Consider the following 19,819-nt stretch of genomic DNA (forward strand, 5'->3'; position numbering starts at 1 on the left):
TCACTTTGTGTGTTTTTAGGAATCCACTAGCTTAGCGCAGCTACTAGCTCTTAGCCGGTTTAGCATGGCGGCTTCTCCTGTCTCTCCGGCACTTTTCTGCTCTGGGTGTGAAATGTTTAGTTATTCCTCGGCCTCCTTTAGCAATAATGGTACTTGTAATAAGTGTAGCTTGTTCGTAGCTTTGGAAGCCAGGCTGGGCGAATTGGAGACTCGGCTCCGCACCTTGGAAAATCCTACAGCTAGCCAGGCCCCTGTAGTTGGTGCAGACCAAGGTAGCTTAGCTGCCGTTAGCTGTCCCCCAGCAGATCCCGAGCAGCCGGGAAAGCAGGCCGGCTGGGTGACTGAGGAGGACGCGTAATCCTAAACAGAAGCCCCCTGTACGCCACCCAACCCGTTCACATCTCTAACCGTTTTTCCCCACTCGGCAACACACCGGCCAAGGATCAAACTCTGGTTATTGGTGACTCTGTTTTGAGAAATGTGAAGTTAGCGACACCAGCAACCATAGTCTTCCGGGGGCCAGAGCAGGCGACAGTGAAGGAAATTTGAAACTGCTGGCTAAGCCTAAGCGTAAATTTGGTAAGATTGTAATTCACGTTGGCAGTAATGATACCCGGTTACGCCAATCGGAGGTCACTAAAATTAACATTGAATCGGTGTGTAACTTTGCAAAAACAATGTCGGACTCTGTAGTTTTCTCTGGGCCCCTCCCCAATCGGACCAGGAGTGACATGTTTAGCCGCATGTTCTCCTTGAATTGCTGGCTGTCTGAGTGGTGTCCAAAAAATGATGTGGACTTCACAGATAATTGGCAAAGCTTCTGGGGAAAACCTGGTCTTGTTAGGAGAGACGGCATCCATCGAACTTTGGATGGAGCAGCTCTCATTTCTAGAAATCTGGCCAATTTTATTAAACCCTCCAAACCGTGACTATCCAGGGCTGGGACCAGGAAGCAGAGTTGTAGTCTTACACACATCTCTGCAGCTTCTCTCCCCCTGCCATCCCCCCAATACACCATCCCAGTAGAGACGGTGCCTGCTCCCAGACCACCAACAACCAGTAAAAATCTATTTAAGCATAAAAATTGAAAAAGAAAAAATAATATAGCACCTTCAACTGCACCACAGACTAAAACAGTTAAATGTGGTCTATTAAACATTAGGTCTCTCTCTGCTAAGTCCCTGTTAGTAAATGATATAATAATTGATCAACATATTGATTTATTCTGCCTTAAAGAAACCCTGGTTACAGCAGGATGAATGTTAGTTTAAATGAGTCAACACCCCCGAGTCACACTAACTGTCAGAATGCTCGTAGCACCGGCCGAGGGGGAGGATTAGCAGCAATCTTCCACTCCAGCTTATTAATTAATCAAAAACCCAGACAGAGCTTTAATTCATTTGAAAGCTTGACTCTTAGTCTTGTCCATCGAAATTGGAAGTCCCAAAAACCAGTTTTATTTGTTGTTATCTATCGTCCACCTGGTCGTTACTGTGAGTTTCTCTGTGAATTTTCAGACCTTTTGTCTGACTTAGTGCTTAGCTCAGATAAGATAATTATAGTGGGCGATTTTAACATCCACATAGATGCTGAGAATGACAGCCTCAACACTGCATTTAATCTATTATTAGACTCAACTGGCTTCGCTCAAAATGTAAATGAGTCCACCCACCACTTTAACCATACTTTAGATCTTGTTCTGAATTATGGTATGGAAATTGAAGACTTAACAGTATTCCCTGAAAACCCCCTTCTGTCTGATCATTTCTTAATAACATTTACACTCAACAAAAGTATAAACGCAACACTTTTGGTTTTGCTCCTCCCATATTGGCCTCTCTTCATTGGCTTCCTCCTCACAGGTGTGCCATACCAAGATGCTGATTAGACACCATGATTAGTGCACAGGTGTGCCTTAGACTGCCCACAATAAAAAGCCACTCTGAAAGGTGCAGTTTTATCACACAGCACAATGCCACAGATGTCGCAAGATTTGAGGGAGCGTGCAATTGGCATGCTGACAGCAGGAATGTCAACCAGAGCTGTTGCTCGTGTATTGAATGTTCATTTCTCTACCATAAGCCGTCTCCAAAGGCGTTTCAGAGAATTTGGCAGTACATCCAACCAGCCTCACAACCGCAGACCACGTGTAACCACACCAGCCCAGGACCTCCACATCCAGCATGTTCACCTCCAAGATCGTCTGAGACCAGCCACTTGGACAGCTGCTGAAACAATCGGTTTGCATAACCAAAGAATTTCTGCACAAACTGTCATAAACCGTCTCAGGGAAGCTCATCTGCATGCTCGTCGTCCTCATCAGGGTCTTGACCTGACTCCAGTTCGTTGTTGCAACTTCGCACAGCCATTGAAGAGGAGTGGACCAACATTCCACAGGCCACAATTGACAACCTGATCAACTCTATGCGAAGGAGATGTGTTGCACTGCATGAGGCAAATGGTGGTCACACCAGATACTAACTGGTATCCCCCCCAATAAAACAAAACTGCACCTTTCAGAGTGGCCTTTTATTGTGGACAGTCTAAGGCACACCTGTGCACTAATCATGGTGTCTAATCAGCATCTTGATATGGCACACCTGTGAGGTGGGATGGATTATCTCAGCAAAGGAGAAGTGCTCACTATCACAGATTTAGACTGGTTTGTGAACAATATTTGAGGGAAATGGTGATATTGTGTATGTGGAAAAAGTTTTAGATCTTTGAGTTCATCTCATACAAAATGGGAGCAAAACCAAAAGTGTTGAGTTTATATTTTTGTTGAGTATACATTTACTTTAATGGACTACCCACCAGTGGGGAATAAGTTTCATTACAGTAGAAGTCTTTCGGAAAGCGCTGTAACTAGGTTTAAGGATATGATTCCTTCTTTGTTATGTTCTCCAATGCCATATACCAACACTGCAGAATAGCTACCTAAACTCTGAGTGAGATAGATTATCCCGTCAATAGTTTTACATCCTCATTGAGCACAACTTTGGATGCTGTAGCTCCTCTGAAAAAGAGAGCCTTAAATCAGAAGTGCCTGACTCCGTGGTATAACTCAAACTCGCAGCTTAAAGCAGACAACCCGTAAATTGGAGAGGAAATGGCGTCTCACTAATTTAGAAGATCTTCACTTAGCCTGGAAAAAGTCTGTTGCTCTATAAAAAAAAAAGCCCTCCGTAAAGCTAGGACATCTTACTACTCATCACTAATTGAAGAAAATAAGAACAACCCCAGGTTTCTTTTCAGCACTGTAGCCAGGCTGACAAAGAGTTAGAGCTCTATTGAGCTGAGTATTCCTTTAACTTGAACTAGTAATGACTTCATGACTTTCTTTGCTAATAAAGTTTTAACTATTAGAGAAAAAATTACTCATAACCATCCCAAAGATATATTGTTATCTTTGGCTGCTTTCAGTAATGCTGGTATTTGGTTAGACTCTTTCTCTCCGATTGTTCTGTCTGAGTTATTTTCATTAGTTACTTCCTCCAAACCATCAACATGTCTATTAGACCCCATTCTTACCAGGCTGCTCAAGGAAGCCCTACCATTAATTAATGCTTCGATCTTAAATATGATCAATCTATCTTTATTAGTTGGCTATGTACCACAGGCTTTTAAGGTGGCAGTAATTAAACCATTACTTAAAAAGGCTATCTTAGCTAATTATAGGCCAATCTCCAACCTTCCTTTTCTCTCAAAAATTCTTGAAAGGGTAGTTGTAAAACAGCTAACTGATCATCTGCAGAGGAATGGTCTATTTGAAGAGTTTCAGTCAGGTTGTAGAATTCATCATAGTACAGAAACAGCATTAGTGAAGGTTACAAATGATCTTCTTATGGCCTCAGACAGTGGACTCATCTCTGTGCTTGTTCTGTTAGACCTTAGTGCTGCTTTTGATATTGTTGACCATAAAATTTTATTACAGAGATTAGAGCATGCAATAGGTGTTAAAGGCACTGTGGTGGTTTGAATCATATTTATCTAATAGATTACAATTTGTTCATGTAAATGGGGAATCTTCTTTACAGATTAAGGTTAATTATGGAGTTCCACAAGGTTCTGTGCTAGGACCAATTTTATTCACTTTATACATGCTTCCCTTAGGCAGTATTATTAGAAAGCATTGCTTAAATTTTCATTGTTAAGCAGATGATACCCAGCTGTATCTATCCATGAAGCCAGAGGACACACACCAATTAGTTAAACTGCAGGAATGTCTTACAGACATAAAGACATGGATGACCTCTAATTTCCTGCTTTTAAATTCAGATAAAACTGAAGTTATTGTACTTGGCCCCACAAATCTTAGAAACATGGTGTCTAACCAGATCCTTACTCTGGATGGCATTACCCTGACCTCTAGTAATACTGTGAGAAATCTTGGAGTCATTTTTGATCAGGATATGTCCTTCAATGCGCATATTAAGCAAATATGTAGGACTGCTTTTTTGCATTTGCGCAATATCTCTAAAATTAGAAAGGTCTTGTCTCAGAGTGATGCTGAAAAACTAATTCATGCATTTATTTCCTCTAGGCTGGACTATTGTAATTCATTATTATCAGGTTGTCCTAAAAGTTCCCTGAAAAGCCTTCAGTTAATTCAAAATGCTGCAGCTAGAGTACTGACAGGGACTAGAAGGAGAGAGCATATCTCACCCATATTGGCCTCTCTTCATTGGCTTCCTGTTAATTCTAGAATAGAATTTTAAAATTCTTCTTCTTACTCATAAGGTTTTGAATAATCAGGTCCCATCTTATCTTAGGGACCTCATAGTACCATATCACCCCAATAGAGCGCTTCGCTCTCAGACTGCAGGCTTACTTGTAGTTCCTAGGGTTTTTAAGAGTAGAATGGGAGGCAGAGCCATCAGCTTTCAGGCTCCTCTCCTGTGGAACCAGCTCCCAATTCAGATCAGGGAGACAGACACCCTCTCTACTTTTAAGATTAGGCTTAAAACTTTCCTTTTTGCTAAAGCTTATAGTTAGGGCTGGATCAGGTGACCCTGAACCATCCCTTAGTTATGCTGCTATAGACTTAGACTGCTGGGGGGTTCCCATGATGCACTGAGTGTTTCTTTCTCTTTTTGCTCTGTATGCACCACTCTGCTTTTAATCATTAGTGATTGATCTGTGCTCTCTTCCACAGCATGTCTTTTCCCTGGTTCTCTCCCTCAGCCCCAACCAGTCCCAGCAGAAGACTGCCCCTCCCTGAGCCTGGTTCTGCTGGAGGTTTCTTCATGTTAAAAGGGAGTTTTTCCTTCCCACTGTCGCCAAGTGCTTGCTCACAGGCGGTTGTTTTGACCGTTGGGGTTTTTCTGTAATTATTGTATGGCTTTTGCCTTACAATATAAAGCGCCTTGGGGCAACTGTTTGTGATTTGGCGCTATATAAATAAAATTGACATACATACATATACACACACACACACACACTTAAAAATGTTTCTGTCTGAATTCAACATTATTACTGTATAGAATTTGACTAAGATCATGATGGATGCAAAACACTACTTGTTTTTGCATCCATCATGATTTTAGTCAAATTCTATACAGTAGTAATGTTGAATTCAGACAGACATTTTTGTTTTCTAGATCTGTTGCCAACTTGGCATGTTAAAAATTTGTGGTCAATATCAGGGCACTCTATGTTCAATGTTGCTCAGGCAGTGTGGTGGCCAGGTGGTCAGCACATTTGGTTCCAAAGCAGAAGGTTCCTGGTTCAAGAGCACCCATACCCACTCTCCATGCAATGTGGAACTGCATCAGGAAGGACATCTAACACAAAAACCTGTGCTATATTAATCACCACCAAGATGGCCTTACAGTTACCATGAATGTGAGACAACTTTTTATAGCACTTCAGAGCATCTGCTTCAGCTAGGTGCTACAGAATTGCAGTTCACCTACTGTATTTTGTTGGACAGCACTGAAAATATAGGCTAGAGCTATTGTTTAGTCACTAGCCTATAGCAGTCTGCCTCTCAGTAGGAGGGGTCTGGTTAGGTTTAAAACTCCAGCTTTTGTTGGCTTCTGTTTTATTCTTCTCTACAAGAGTCAGACAGAAGTCAGACTTCCAGAGCAAGAACTTTAGCTGAGGAAGCTTCTGCGATTTGAAGCGAAACATCCTCGCGTCAAGCAACCCAGTCCAGTCAAAGATTCAAGCTTCTCTACTATGGAAACCACCTGGACAACAGAACCTACACAGAAACGTCCGTGAAGATTATTTTATTAACTACACAGATGTATAATAAAACAAATGGTGACTGGTTTATAACACAACTATGACAGAGTTTGTTTTTTTTTTTTGTTCACATGTGCATGCGCGAACGGGACAGGAGGTCCTCAAACAGTGTCCTGGAGCAGGGTTCGATTTTAGCGGTTACCCGGGAACCCGTGGCACCCTACTTTAGGGGCGGGCACACAACTCTCTAGACTTGCATTCCCGACTGAAATCCACCTTTTTTAATAGATAACTGTACAGAAATCTATCAAATTTTGACAAAATTTGCGCAGAATTCGACTTTCTGAGGCCAACACATACACAAAACATCAAAAAATGTTCTTCTCCTCTGTTTGTAATGCCGCGTTTTATTATACACAGATGTATAATAAAACAAATGGAGCGTTTTTGAGGGAAGACAAGCCGCAGCAGCCAGCGGAGAGGTTTTTTTTTTTTTTTTTTTCTTTACGTGCGTGCACGAGCGAATATTCTGTGAAGATTATTCTATTTATTAACTACACAGATGTATAATAAAGCAAATGGTGACTGGTTTCTAAAGACAATTATGACAGAGTTTTTGAGGGAAGAGCGACAGCAGCCCAGCAGCAGCCAGTGGAGTTTTTTTTTTTGTTTACATGTGCGCGTGTGTACGGGACAGGAGGTCCTCAAACTGGGTCCCACAGAGGCGGAAGGACCACTGAAAGCAGCCGTCATCCAGACACAGTTCCTGCAGCAAATAATGATACTCCCCGAATTGGGAACGTCTAATGACGTTTGTCAGCTTTCCACAACAACTCGCTCCAGTGCCAATCTGCCTGTGCATATTGGAATGGTGTCATCTCAGCTTCTGACAAGGTTAGAAAATTTCTAAATTTCAGAAAATATTACTCCAAAAACACAAAAATTCCCTCCCATAATTTCACCCCAATTCTGCCCCAGATATCACCAGAATGCACGATTTGCATCCTTTTATATCAAAATTTTGTGGGGGGGCTATGCTGCGAAGCGGCAGGTTTGGTACCGAACTTTTCTGAGGAGCACCAAACTTTTCAGATTTTAGTGCCCTTAAGGCACACAACTATTTATTCTAAAAGGCAAACCCTGTCCTGGAGAGGCAGATGTCCCGCTGAAATCATCCAGACGCAGCTCCTGCAGCAAATAATGAAACTCCCCGAATTGGGAACGTCTCATGAGGATGTTGTGAACCCAGGGACGGCACTGCTGGCGATGTCTGTCAGCTTTCCACAACAAATAGAGCACAGCAAGTCGCTCCGTGTGATCAAGGTCTGCCGTGTCGACTTGATGCTGAGCGGAATGGAAGCTCCTCCTATTTGATAACGCGTTGGGGCGAATTTTCACATCGAAAGCAGAGCGACACACCAGGTGATGTGGCGCGTCCATCGCCAGGCGAGGGACGTGAATTTGTGGTGTCGTGTGTCATGCGGTGTGAACGCAGCATTATGGTAGATGAAGGCACAAACTGCAAATGGCACAAAACACAAAGGCACAAACCAGAAATGACACAAAAAAAAAAATCTGCCCAGTGGGGAAGAAGCCACAAAAAGGACATCATTGTTGTAAAAAGCCATAAAAAGCCACAAACCAATGGCAGACAAAGCCACAAACCGGAAATGATATGGTGAGATGCTGAAGAGCTTCGCTCGTTCACGTCTGCGACATATACATATGGGTGGCCACGGACTTTACCCAAGTGCCCTCTGGTGGCTGTTTTTTTTTTTTTTTTGCAGAACGCAATACAAATAAATGTAATCTGGTCACTTTTCAAAGGGGTCAGACTCAACGATAAAGCCAATTTAATCTACAATGGTTCATTTCAGCTCAGCTTGGTGTAGAAATCTCACAGTTCCAGGCAATGAGAGCCATCAGCTGGCTGTTAAACACAAATTACAGACAAAACAAAACCAGCTGATTTCAATAGACAATCAACGCAGCCAGAACATATTTTCGACGGGTGGCCAATCGCGGAAGTATGAATTCTCACCTTCGGATTGGCGACTTCGCTGGAAGTAGAGGAATGGTCTATTTGAAGAGTTTCAGTCAGGTTTTAGAATTCATCATAGTACAGAAACAGCATTAGTGAAGGTTACAAATGATCTTCTTATGGCCTCAGACAGTGGACTCATCTCTGTGCTTGTTCTGTTAGACCTCAGTGCTGCTTTTGATACTGTTGACCATAAAGTTTTATTACAGAGATTAGAGCATGCCATAGGTATTAAAGGCACTGTGCTGCGGTGGTTTGAATCATATTTATCTAATAGATTACAATTTGTTCATGTAAATGGGGAATCTTCTTCACAGACTAAGGTTAATTATGGAGTTCCACAAGGTTCTGTGCTAGGACCAATTTTATTCACTTTATACATGCTTCCCTTAGGCAGTATTATTAGACGGCATTGCTTAAATTTTCATTGTTACGCAGATGATACCCAGCTGTATCTATCCATGAAGCCAGAGGACACACACCAATTAGCTCAACTGCAGGATTGTCTTACAGACATAAAGACATGGATGACCTCTAACTTCCTGCTTTTAAACTCAGATAAAACTGAAGTTATTGTACTTGGCCCCACAAATCTTAGAAACATGGTGTCTAACCAGATCCTTACTCTGGACGGCATTACCCTGACCTCTAGTAATACTGTGAGAAATCTTGGAGTCATTTTTGATCAGGATATGTCATTCAAAGCGCATATTAAACAAATATGTAGGACTGCTTTTTTGCATTTACGCAATATCTCTAAAATTAGAAAGGTCTTGTCTCAGAGTGATGCTGAAAAACTAATTCGTGCATTTATTTCCTCTAGGCTGGACTATTGTAATTCATTATTATCAGGTTGTCCTAAAAGTTCCCTGAAAAGCCTTCAGTTAATTCAAAATGCTGCAGCTAGAGTACTAACGGGGACTAGAAGGAGAGAGCATATCTCACCCATATTGGCCTCTCTTCATTGGCTTCCTGTTAATTCTAGAATAGAATTTAAAATTCTTCTTCTTACTTATAAGGTTTTGAATAATCAGGTCCCATCTTATCTTAGGGACCTCATAGTACCATATCACCCCAATAGAGCACTTCGCTCTCAGACTGCAGGCTTACTTGTAGTTCCTAGGGTTTGTAAGAGTAGAATGGGAGGCAGAGCCATCAGCTTTCAGGCTCCTCTCCTGTGGAACCAGCTCCCAATTCAGATCAGGGAGACAGACACCCTCTCTACTTTTAAGATTAGGCTTAAAACTTTCCTTTTTGCTAAAGCTTATAGTTAGGGCTGGATCAGGTGACCCTGAACCATCCCTTAGTTATGCTGCTATAGACTTAGACTGCTGGGGGGTTCCCATGATGCACTGAGTGTTTCTTTCTCTTTTTGCTCTGTATGCACCACTCTGCATTTAATCATTAGTGACTGATTTCTGCTCCCCTCCACAGCATGTCTTTTTCCTGGTTCTCTCCCTCAGCCCCAACCAGTCCCAGCAGAAGACTGCCCCTCCCTGAGCCTGGTTCTGCTGGAGGTTTCTTCCTGTTAAAAGGGAGTTTTTCCTTCCCACTGTCGCCAAGTGCTTGCTCACAGGGGGTCGTTTTGACCGTTGGGGTTTTTACGTAATTATTGTATGGCCTTGCCTTACAATATAAAGCGCCTTGGGGGAACTGTTTGTTGTGATTTGGCGCTATATAAATAAAATTGATTGATTGATTGAAGTGATGTGCCAACCCATTAGGTAATCGACTTTTATAGGGAGATTGTAAAACTGACAAGCCAAAGATTTCCTATTTCCAATTACATAACGAAGAAAAAGCATCAAGTCCTCTTATTTGAAAGGTTGGATGGAGGGAAAATTCATTTTTTTTGGCTTGATAAATCACTTATAGTTCATGTGTCATTCACTACTGAGGATGACACTATGGTATTTCCAAATACAATTCTTGGCCACAACTGACATTAGATATTAGCTCATTTAGTGCGTTGGCATCACTATCGTTTAATATAAGTTACTAGTCACAAAACAACATATTGTTTAATTAACATTTTGGGTTACTCTAGCCATTGGCCATGCTAAAGTCATCACAGCAGATGAGATTGATTATTCCTTTGTTCCGTTAGCCAACTAATGTCGAACTTGCTAGTCTGTTAGCAAGATTCGCGTCAAATAAAGCTAATTTAGTTCCGGCTGCGTATGCTTCACATCATATACCCGTATTTTTAGCGGACACCAGCTGATAAAATTGGCTAAGCTTTGTGCAATATATTTGTGATAAAGAAAAGGCGTTAGCAATCTAAGCGCGCGGCTTGGCGAACCTAGCTAGAAAGGCTAGCGTTAGCTGTTAGCTGGATAGTGTTTCTTTCGACCATAAACTCTACATCTGAGAGCTCAAATTACCTGCCAGTTGTTTACGAAGAAGCAACGCTGATTGTTCAGTCATCGTACGTGAACGTAAATGAATAAAAACGTAAAGTCGACAGCGCTGCCTGAAAGTAAAGGTCGCCTTCCTGCCGCCGATTTGTTTCCTTCTGTGTGTTTTGACACAAGCTTCAGCTGCTGGCTCGTCGTCTCGATCTGCGCGTGCGCGCCTGCAGTCCGCCGTGTGTTTTCTGTCCGCTTGAATTGGTGACGTTGTGGGGACAATGAGCTGCGTGCAGCAAAGGTCTCAAACTGGTGGCCCGGGTGCTGGATAAGTCTTACAATTAGTTAATTAATCATGACGCAGACCCTATTCATCTTTTCAGCAAGATATTATGTCTTGGCCATAATGGGCCAATTTACAAATCCACACCTGGGCTGCCCCCCACCAAAAAAAAAAAAAAAAAAAAAAATCACGCTTTGCAACATTTGGCACTGAGTCCTCCTGAGCACGCACATTAGGGTGGTCCTTATTTTGCAAAGTTTTGAAAGTTAATATTCTGACCCCCTGAATACAACCCCTGGCAAAAATTATGGAATCACCAGCCTCGGAGGATGTTCATTCAGTTGTTTAATTTTGTAGAAAAAAAGCAGATCACAGACATGACACAAAACTAAAGTCATTTTAAATGGCAACTTTCTGGCTTTAAGAAACACTATAAGAAATCAAGAAAAAAAAGATTGTGGCAGTCAGTAACGGTTACTTTTTTAGACCAAGCAGAGGAAAAAAATATGGAATCACTCAATTCTGAGGAAAAAATTATGGAATCACCCTGTAAATTTTCATCCCCAAAACTAACACCTGCATCGTATCAGATCTGCTCGTTAGTCTGCATCTAAAAAGGAGTGATCACACCTTGGAGAGCTGTTGCACCAAGTGGACTGACATGAGTCATGGCTCCAACACGAGAGATGTCAATTGAAACAAAGGAGAGGATTATCAAACTCTTAAAAGAGGGTAAATCATCACGCAATGTTGCAAAAGATGTTGGTTGTTCACAGTCAGCTGTGTCTAAACTCTGGACCAAATACAAACAACATGGGAAGGTTGTTAAAGGCAAACATACTGGTAGACCAAGGAAGACATCAAAGCATCAAGACAGAAAACTTAAAGCAATATGTCTCAAAAATCGAAAAATGCACAACAAAACAAATGAGGAACGAATGGGAGGAAACTGGAGTCAACGTCTGTGACCGAACTGTAAGAAACCGCCTAAAGGAAATGGGATTTACATACAGAAAAGCTAAACAAAAGCCATCATTAACACCTAAACAGAAAAAAAACAAGGTTACAATGGGCTAAGGAAAAGCAATCGTGGACTGTGGATGACTGGATGAAAGTCATATTCAGTGATGAATCTCGAATCTGCATTGGGCAAGGTGATGATGCTGGAACTTTTGTTTGGTGCCGTTCCAATGAGATTTATAAAGATGACTGCCTGAAGAGAACATGTAAATTTCCACAGTCATTGATGATATGGGGCTGCATGTCATGTAAAGGCACTGGGGAGATGGCTGTCATTACATCATCAATAAATGCACAAGTTTACGTTGATATTTTGGACAATTGAAAGGATGTTTGGGGATGATGAAATCATTTTTCAAGAAGATAATGCATCTTGCCATAGAGAAAAAACTGTGAAAACATTCCTTGCAAAAAGACACATAGGGTCAATGTCAACAAGCAGATCTGATTTGATGCAGGTGTTAGTTTTGGGGATGAAAATTTACAGGGTGATTCCATAATTTATTCCTCAGAATTGAGTGATTCCATATTTTTTTCCTCTGCTTGGTCTAAAAAAGTAACCGTTACTGACTGCCACAATCTTTTTTTCTTGATTTCTTATAGTGTTTCTTAAAGCTGTCTCCTTTCAACACGAAGGAGCAGCGACTCTACTCCGAGCTCCCCATGGATGACCGAGCCTCTCACCCTATTTTTAAGGGAGACACCAGCCACCCTCCTGAGGAAGCCCATTTTGGCCGCTTGTGCCTGCGATCTAGTTCTTTCGGTCATGACCCAACACTCATGACCATAAAATCAAATCAAATCAAATCAATTTTATTTATATAGCGCCAAATCACAACAAACAGTTGCCCCAAGGCGCTTTATATTGTAAGGCAAAGCCATACAATACCTCCAGCAGAACCAGGCTCAGGGAGGGGCAGTCTTCTGCTGGGACTGGTTGGGGCTGAGAGAGAGAAGCAGGAAAAAGACATGCTGTGGAGGGGAGCAGAGATCAATCACTAATGATTACATGCAGAGTGGTGCATACAGAGCAAAAAGAGAAAGAAACACTCAGTGCATCATGGGAACCCCCCAGCAGTCTAAGTCTATAGCAGCATAACTAAGGGATGGTTCAGGGTCACCTGATCCAGCCCTAACTATAAGCTTTATCAAAAAGGAAAGTTTTAAGCCTAATCTTAAAAGTAGAGAGGGTGTCTGTCTCCCTGATCCGAATTGGGAGCTGGTTCCACAGGAGAGGAGCCTGAAAGCTGAAGGCTCTGCCTCCCATTCTACTCTTACAAACCCTAGGAACTACAAATAAGCCTGCAGTTTGAGAGCGAAGCGCTCTATTGGGGTGATATCGTACAATGAGGTCCCTAAGATAAGATGGGACCTGATTATTCAAAACCTTATAAGTAAGAAGAAGAATTTTAAATTCTATTCTAGAATTAACAGGAAGCCAATGAAGAGAGGCCAATATGGGTGAGATATGCTCTCTCCTTCTAGTCCCCGTTAGTACTCTAGCTGCAGCATTTTGAATTAACTGAAGGCTTTTCAGGGAACTTTTAGGACAAACTGAAAATAATGAATTACAATAGTCCAGCCTAGAGGAAATAAATGCATGAATTAGTTTTTCAGCATCACTCTGAGACAAGACCTTTCTAATTTTAGAGATATTGCGCAAATGCAAAAAAGCAGTCCTACATATTTGTTTAATATGCGCATTGAATGACATATCCTGATCAAAAATGACTCCAAGATTTCTCACAGTATTACTAGAGGTCAGGGTAATGCCATCCAGAGTAAGGATCTGGTTAGACACCATGTTTCTAAGATTTGTGGGGCCAAGTACAATAACTTCATTTTTATCTGAGTTTAAAAGCAGGAAATTAGAGGTCATCCATGTCTTTATGTCTTTAAGACAATCCTGCAGTTTAACTAATTGGTGTGTGTCCTCTGGCTTCATGGATAGATAAAGCTGGGTATCATCTGCGTAACAATGAAAATTTAAGCAATACCGTCTAATAATACTGCCTAAGGGAAGCATGTATAAAGTGAATAAAATTGGTCCTAGCACAGAACCTTGTGGAACTCCATAATTAACCTTAGTCTGTGAAGAAGATTCCCCATTTACATGAACAAATTGTAATCTATTAGATAAATATGATTCAAACCACCGCAGCACAGTGCCTTTAATACCTATGGCATGCTCTAATCTCTGTAATAAAATTTTATGGTCAACAGTATCAAAAGCAGCACTGAGGTCTAACAGAACAAGCACAGAGATGAGTCCACTGTCTGAGGCCATAAGAAGATCATTTGTAACCTTCACTAATGCTGTTTCTGTACTATGATGAATTCTAAACCCTGACTGAAACTCTTCAAATAGACCATTCCTCTGCAGATGATCAGTTAGCTGTTTTACAACTACCCTTTCAAGAATTTTTGAGAGAAAAGGTAGGTTGGAGATTGGCCTATAATTAGCTAAGATAGCTGGGTCAAGTGATGGCTTTTTAAGTAATGGTTTAATTACTGCCACCTTAAAAGCCTGTGGTACATAGCCAACTAATAAAGATAGATTGATCATATTTAAGATCGAAGCATTAATTAATGGTAGGGCTTCATTGAGCAGCCTGGTAGGAATGGGGTCTAATAGACATGTTGATGGTTTGGAGGAAGTAACTAATGAAAATAACTCAGACAGAACAATCGGAGAGAAAGAGTCTAACCAAATACCGGCATCACTGAAAGCAGCCAAAGAGAACGATATGTCTTTGGGATGGTTATGACTCATTTTTTCTCTAATAGTTAAAACTTTATTAACAAGGAAAGTCATGAAGTCATTACTAGTTAAAGTTAAAGGAATACTCGGCTCAATAGAGCTCTGACTCTTTGTCAGCCTGGCTACAGTGCTGAAAAGAAACCTGGGGTTGTTCTTATTTTCTTCAATTAGTGATGAGTAGTAAGATGTCCTAGCTTTACGGAGGGCTTTTTTATAGAGCAACAGACTCTTTTTCCAGGCTAAGTGAAGATCTTCTAAATTAGTGAGACGCCATTTCCTCTCCAACTTACGGGTTATCTGCTTTAAGCTGTGAGTTTGTGAGTTATACCACGGAGTCAGGCACTTCTGATTTAAGGCTCTCTTTTTCAGAGGAGCTACAGCATCCAAAGTTGTCCTCAAAACTATTGACGAGATAATCTATCTCACTCACAGAGTTTAGGTAGCTACTCTGCCCTGTGTTGGTATATGGCATTGGAGAACATAAAGAAGGAATCATATCCTTAAACCTAGTTACAGTGCTTTCTGTAAGACTTCTACTGTAATGAAACTTATTCCCACTGCTGGGTAGTCCATCAGAGTAAATGTAAATGTTATTAAGAAATGATCAGACAGAAGGGGGTTTTCAGGGAATACTGTTAAGTCTTCAATTTCCATACCGTAAGTCAGAACAAGATCTAAGGTATGATTAAAGTGGTGGGTGGACTCATTTACATTTTGAGCAAAGCCAATAGAGTCTAATAATAGATTAAATGCAGTGTTGAGTCTGTCATTCTCAGCATCTGTGTGGATGTTAATCGCCCACTATAATTACCTTCAGTCAGACAAAAGGTCCGAAAATTCACAGAGAAACTCACAGTAACGACCAGGTGGACGATAGATAACAACAAATAAAACTGGTTTTTGGGACTTCCAATTTGGATGGACAAGACTAAGAGTCAAGCTTTCAAATGAATTAAAGCTCTGTCTGGGTTTTTGATTAATTAATAAGCTGGAGTGGAAGATTGCTGCTAATCCTCCGCCTCGGCCCGTGCTACGAGCATTCTGGCAGTTAGTGTGACTCGGGGGTGTTGACTCATTTAAACTAACATATTCATCCTGCTGTAACCAGGTTTCTGTAAGGCAGAATAAATCAATATGATGATCAATTATTATATCATTTACTAACAGGGACTTAGAAGAGAGAGATCTAATGTTTAATAGACCACATTTAACTGTTTTAGTCTGTGGTGCAGTTGAAGGTGCTATATTATTTTTTCTTTTTGAATTTTTATGCTTAAATAAGTTTTTGCTGGTTATTGGTGGTCTGGGAGCAGGCACCGTCTCTACAGGGATGGGGTAATGAGGGGATGGCAGGGGGAGAGAAGCTGCAGAGAGGTGTGTAAGACTACAACTCTGCTTCCTGGTCCCAACCCTGGATAGTCACGGTTTGGAGGATTTAAGAAAATTGGCCAGATTTCTAGAAATGAGAGCTGCTCCATCCAAAGTGGAATGGATGCCGTCTCTCCTAACAAGACCAGGTTTTCCCCAGAAGCTTTGCCAATTATCTATGAAGCCCACCTCATTTTTTGGACACCACTCAGACAGCCAGCAATTCAAGGAGAACATGCGGCTAAACATGTCACTCCCGGTCCGATTGGGGAGGGGCCCAGAGAAAACTACAGAGTCCGACATTGTTTTTGCAAAGTTACACACCGATTCAATGTTAATTTTAGTGACCTCCAATTGGCGTAACCAGGTGTCATTACTGCCGACGTGAATTACAGTCTTACCACATTTACGCTTAGCCTTAGCCAGCAGTTTCACATTTCCTTCAGTGTCGCCTGCTCTGGCTCCCGGAAGACAACTGACTATGGTTGCTGGTGTCGCTAACTTCACATTTCTCAAAACAGAGTCGCCAATAACCAGAGTTTGTTCCTTGGCGGGTGTATCGCCGAGTGGGGAAAAACGGTTAGAGATGTGAACGGGTTGGCGGTGTACACGGGGCTTCTGTTTAGGACTACGCTTCCTCCTCACAGTCACCCAGTCGGCCTGCTTTCCCGGCTGCTCGGGATCTGCTGGAGGGAAACTAACGGCGGCTAAGCTACCTTGGTCCATACCGACTACAGGGGCCTGGCTAGCTGTAGGATTTTCCAAGGTGCGGAGCCGAGTCTCCAATTCGCCCAGCCTGGCCTCCAAAGCTACGAATAAGCTACACTTACAAGTACCATTACTGCTAAAGGAGGCCGAGGAATAACTAAACATTTCACACCCAGAGCAGAAAAGTGCGGGAGAGACAGGAGAAGCCGCCATGCTAAACCGGCTAAGAGCTAGTAGCTGCGTTAAGCTAGCGGATTCCTAAAAACACTCAAAGTGAATAATGTGTAAATAATTTAGAGGTGATTCAGCAGAGGGAGTGCTTTAGTTAAGGCACGTAAAGATTACACTGGGAAACAAATCGTTATCTAGTTAACTAGATCAATCTAACTGCGCAGATTAAACAGCTAACAGATACAGCAAAACACCGCTGTGCTCGGAACAGGAAGTGATATAATACCGCAGTGAGAGCCAACCACCAGTGGAGGTGCCACAAGAGGCCATAGGTGAGAGTAGGAATGAAGATTGACCAGTAGATAGAGTACGGTAGAGTGAATGCTATTGTTGTGATGAGAAAACATACTGTGTAAAATTTTGTTGGTATAAATTCATTTTTAGAGGTTGCTCAAAAGCACTGAAATTTTGCTATTTTCATGCTATATAACATTGTACTAACTAACACTTGAAATCACCCGTGGAGGCCGTCTTGAATTTCTAAGTGAGAGCCAGGAGGATTTATCAGGACTTTTGATATGTTGTTTTGGATGGGTTGGGGCACCATTAAGTTTGGGGGAGGTGATGGTCTTGTGGTTAAGTGTTAGGCTCCAGACTAGAAGATCCTCAGTTCAAATCCCACCCTGACCGGAAAAATCACTAAGGGCCCTTGGGCAAGGTCCTTAATCCACTAGTTGCTCCCCATGTGTATTGAGCACCTTGCATGGCAGCACCCTGACTTCAGTGTGTGAGTGTGTCTGTGTGAATGTGAGGCATAATGTGCCGAAAAAGTGCTGATGTCCACGTCTTCTGCCATTTCTGTGGAAGTCAGACGACGTCCCGGATCAACAAAACCTTCACATTGGAAATGATCTGGTTGTTTCAGCGGGGTTTCAGCCTGTCGATCGGCGCTCGGAGTGCGCCCCGCTCTCAGACACTGTGGGCGGTCTTTAAACCGGCTGGAGCACTCCTTAATCTGTGTAATCCCCATAAAATCGTCCCTGAAAGCCATCTGAATTTTCTGAATGGTGTCCACCTGGAGGTCTCTCACAGTTTCTGGAAAAATTTGATGCAGCAAAGCTCCAAATCGTTCAGACATTTTATTCGCAATAAAAATCCGACAAGAGGGGTGGACCACTGCTCACACAAAGCCTGCTCACAGGCGAATGACACAACCGACAGGCGTGAAAAAACTCACACATGCGCATGAAGGTTCAAGCTTGGCTGATGCAATCACACGTGATTCAAATCCATATGGTTTTTTCAAAAAATAAAAAAGGTCGGATAGTTTTCTAATAGACCTCGTATGCTGACCAGCGTGCCAAATATCATGCACTGAGATTGCATTTTACTGAGTTTGCAGTTGTGCATGCACTGTACAAGAAAACAAATTTGAATCACTTCCACTGTGACGAGATGATTGGACATGTCTTATTACTTATAATTGTGATTAAATTAAGGGAAATATGACTGATATCCTTTCCATTGGCTGAGTGTATAAAGTACAGCAATCTGATCGTGACACATAATTATTTATTTATTCATCTTTACTTTTTCTTTTTTTTTTTTTGCATAAAATGCACATAAGTAACAAATAAATACATGAAGCATTTTATGTAAAAGACTCCCTTCCTTCATACAAAAGAAAACAACGAAATATAACAAAGAAATGTTACAATCACAGCATGACAACTTGCCCACATTTGACAGCTACTTTAAAAACATATTGTACTCGTATAGTCAAAATATATGCAAGACACAACTCCGTTCAGGGCTGGATCCAGAGTGAAAATCTGACAGATGCATTTTTGCCCAATGATAAAATAAAAATCATACTCGTCTTGTTATTCTATAATCTTCATTCTTTTATTTGTGTGCAACATACACTGTCACACTTCTTTTAATATATTTATTATACTTCATGGACCATAGTGAACACTTATAAATATGGTGTCCTAAAAAAAAAACAAAAAAACACTATAACAAAAATTGACTGTAAACAGGATCAAATTTATTGCCAAAATCTTTCAATTATACCTGAATCTATATATGATTTTTTTTCAGTTGATAAAATCAACAAAAATATGACTGCATATATTCTTAATAATAATATATTGAGATACAGACAGTTCACAGAAGACATTTTCCAGTGATACCAATCAAAATTAGAAACAGTCCAGCAGGTAACAATATTCATCATGTCCATGACTAAATATACTAAAACAAATACATCACAATTATACACATATCACAATTGTGATATGTGTACAATTGTGATGTATTTGTTTTAGTATATTTAGATTTTGTTGTGATTTGGCACTTTATGAGCCGATTAAATTGAAATTGAATTGAAATTGAACATTTTATTGAGTCTTAAAGTAAATACATATGAAATTGGTCACTGGATCCTTAAACTTTGGACATAATAAACTCTACATGGTGGATCCTTGATCTCTGGACATACATAGGAATAGACAAAATCTGTAGTTTTTGTCAAAAGCATTTCCTTTCAGACATTATTGGCATAAATGTCTTTCCATATATCTGAGCTGAGCTCTTAAAGCTGCTGTGCTTCACTTCAGGATGTAATTTGTAAAGAAATGCCGCACGTTTCATTTTGGGAGGAAAAAAACATTTTAGTCGATTGTAGTTTCTTGTCTGTATTACAACATTTGGAAAAAGGTGTCATTTTATTTAAAGCGGCAATTCATTTTGAAGTTATTAATTCCGACCGGATTCTGTCTCAGCAGAGAGTCCCAGTTAGTGACTTTAATCCACAAAACGTGACTCACAGTATTTTAATAGCTTTGAGAGGGGTTAAGAAGCGAACTTGCCATTTCTGAAGAGCAGCGAATAAAAGAACCAGTGAGCTAGTGGATCGAAGCATTGCT

General features: G+C 41.2%; 1 pseudogene; it reads right to left on the reverse strand.

The window, feature by feature from the left end:
- Nucleotides 1-10,953, reverse strand: part of LOC117510008 — a 40,497-nt pseudogene extending 29,544 nt beyond the window's left edge.
- Between the last annotated feature and the right edge of the window lie 8,866 nt (nucleotides 10,954-19,819).

This window comes from Thalassophryne amazonica, chromosome 5 (assembly GCF_902500255.1).
Source record: "Thalassophryne amazonica chromosome 5, fThaAma1.1, whole genome shotgun sequence".
Lineage (NCBI taxonomy): Eukaryota > Metazoa > Chordata > Actinopteri > Batrachoidiformes > Batrachoididae > Thalassophryne > Thalassophryne amazonica.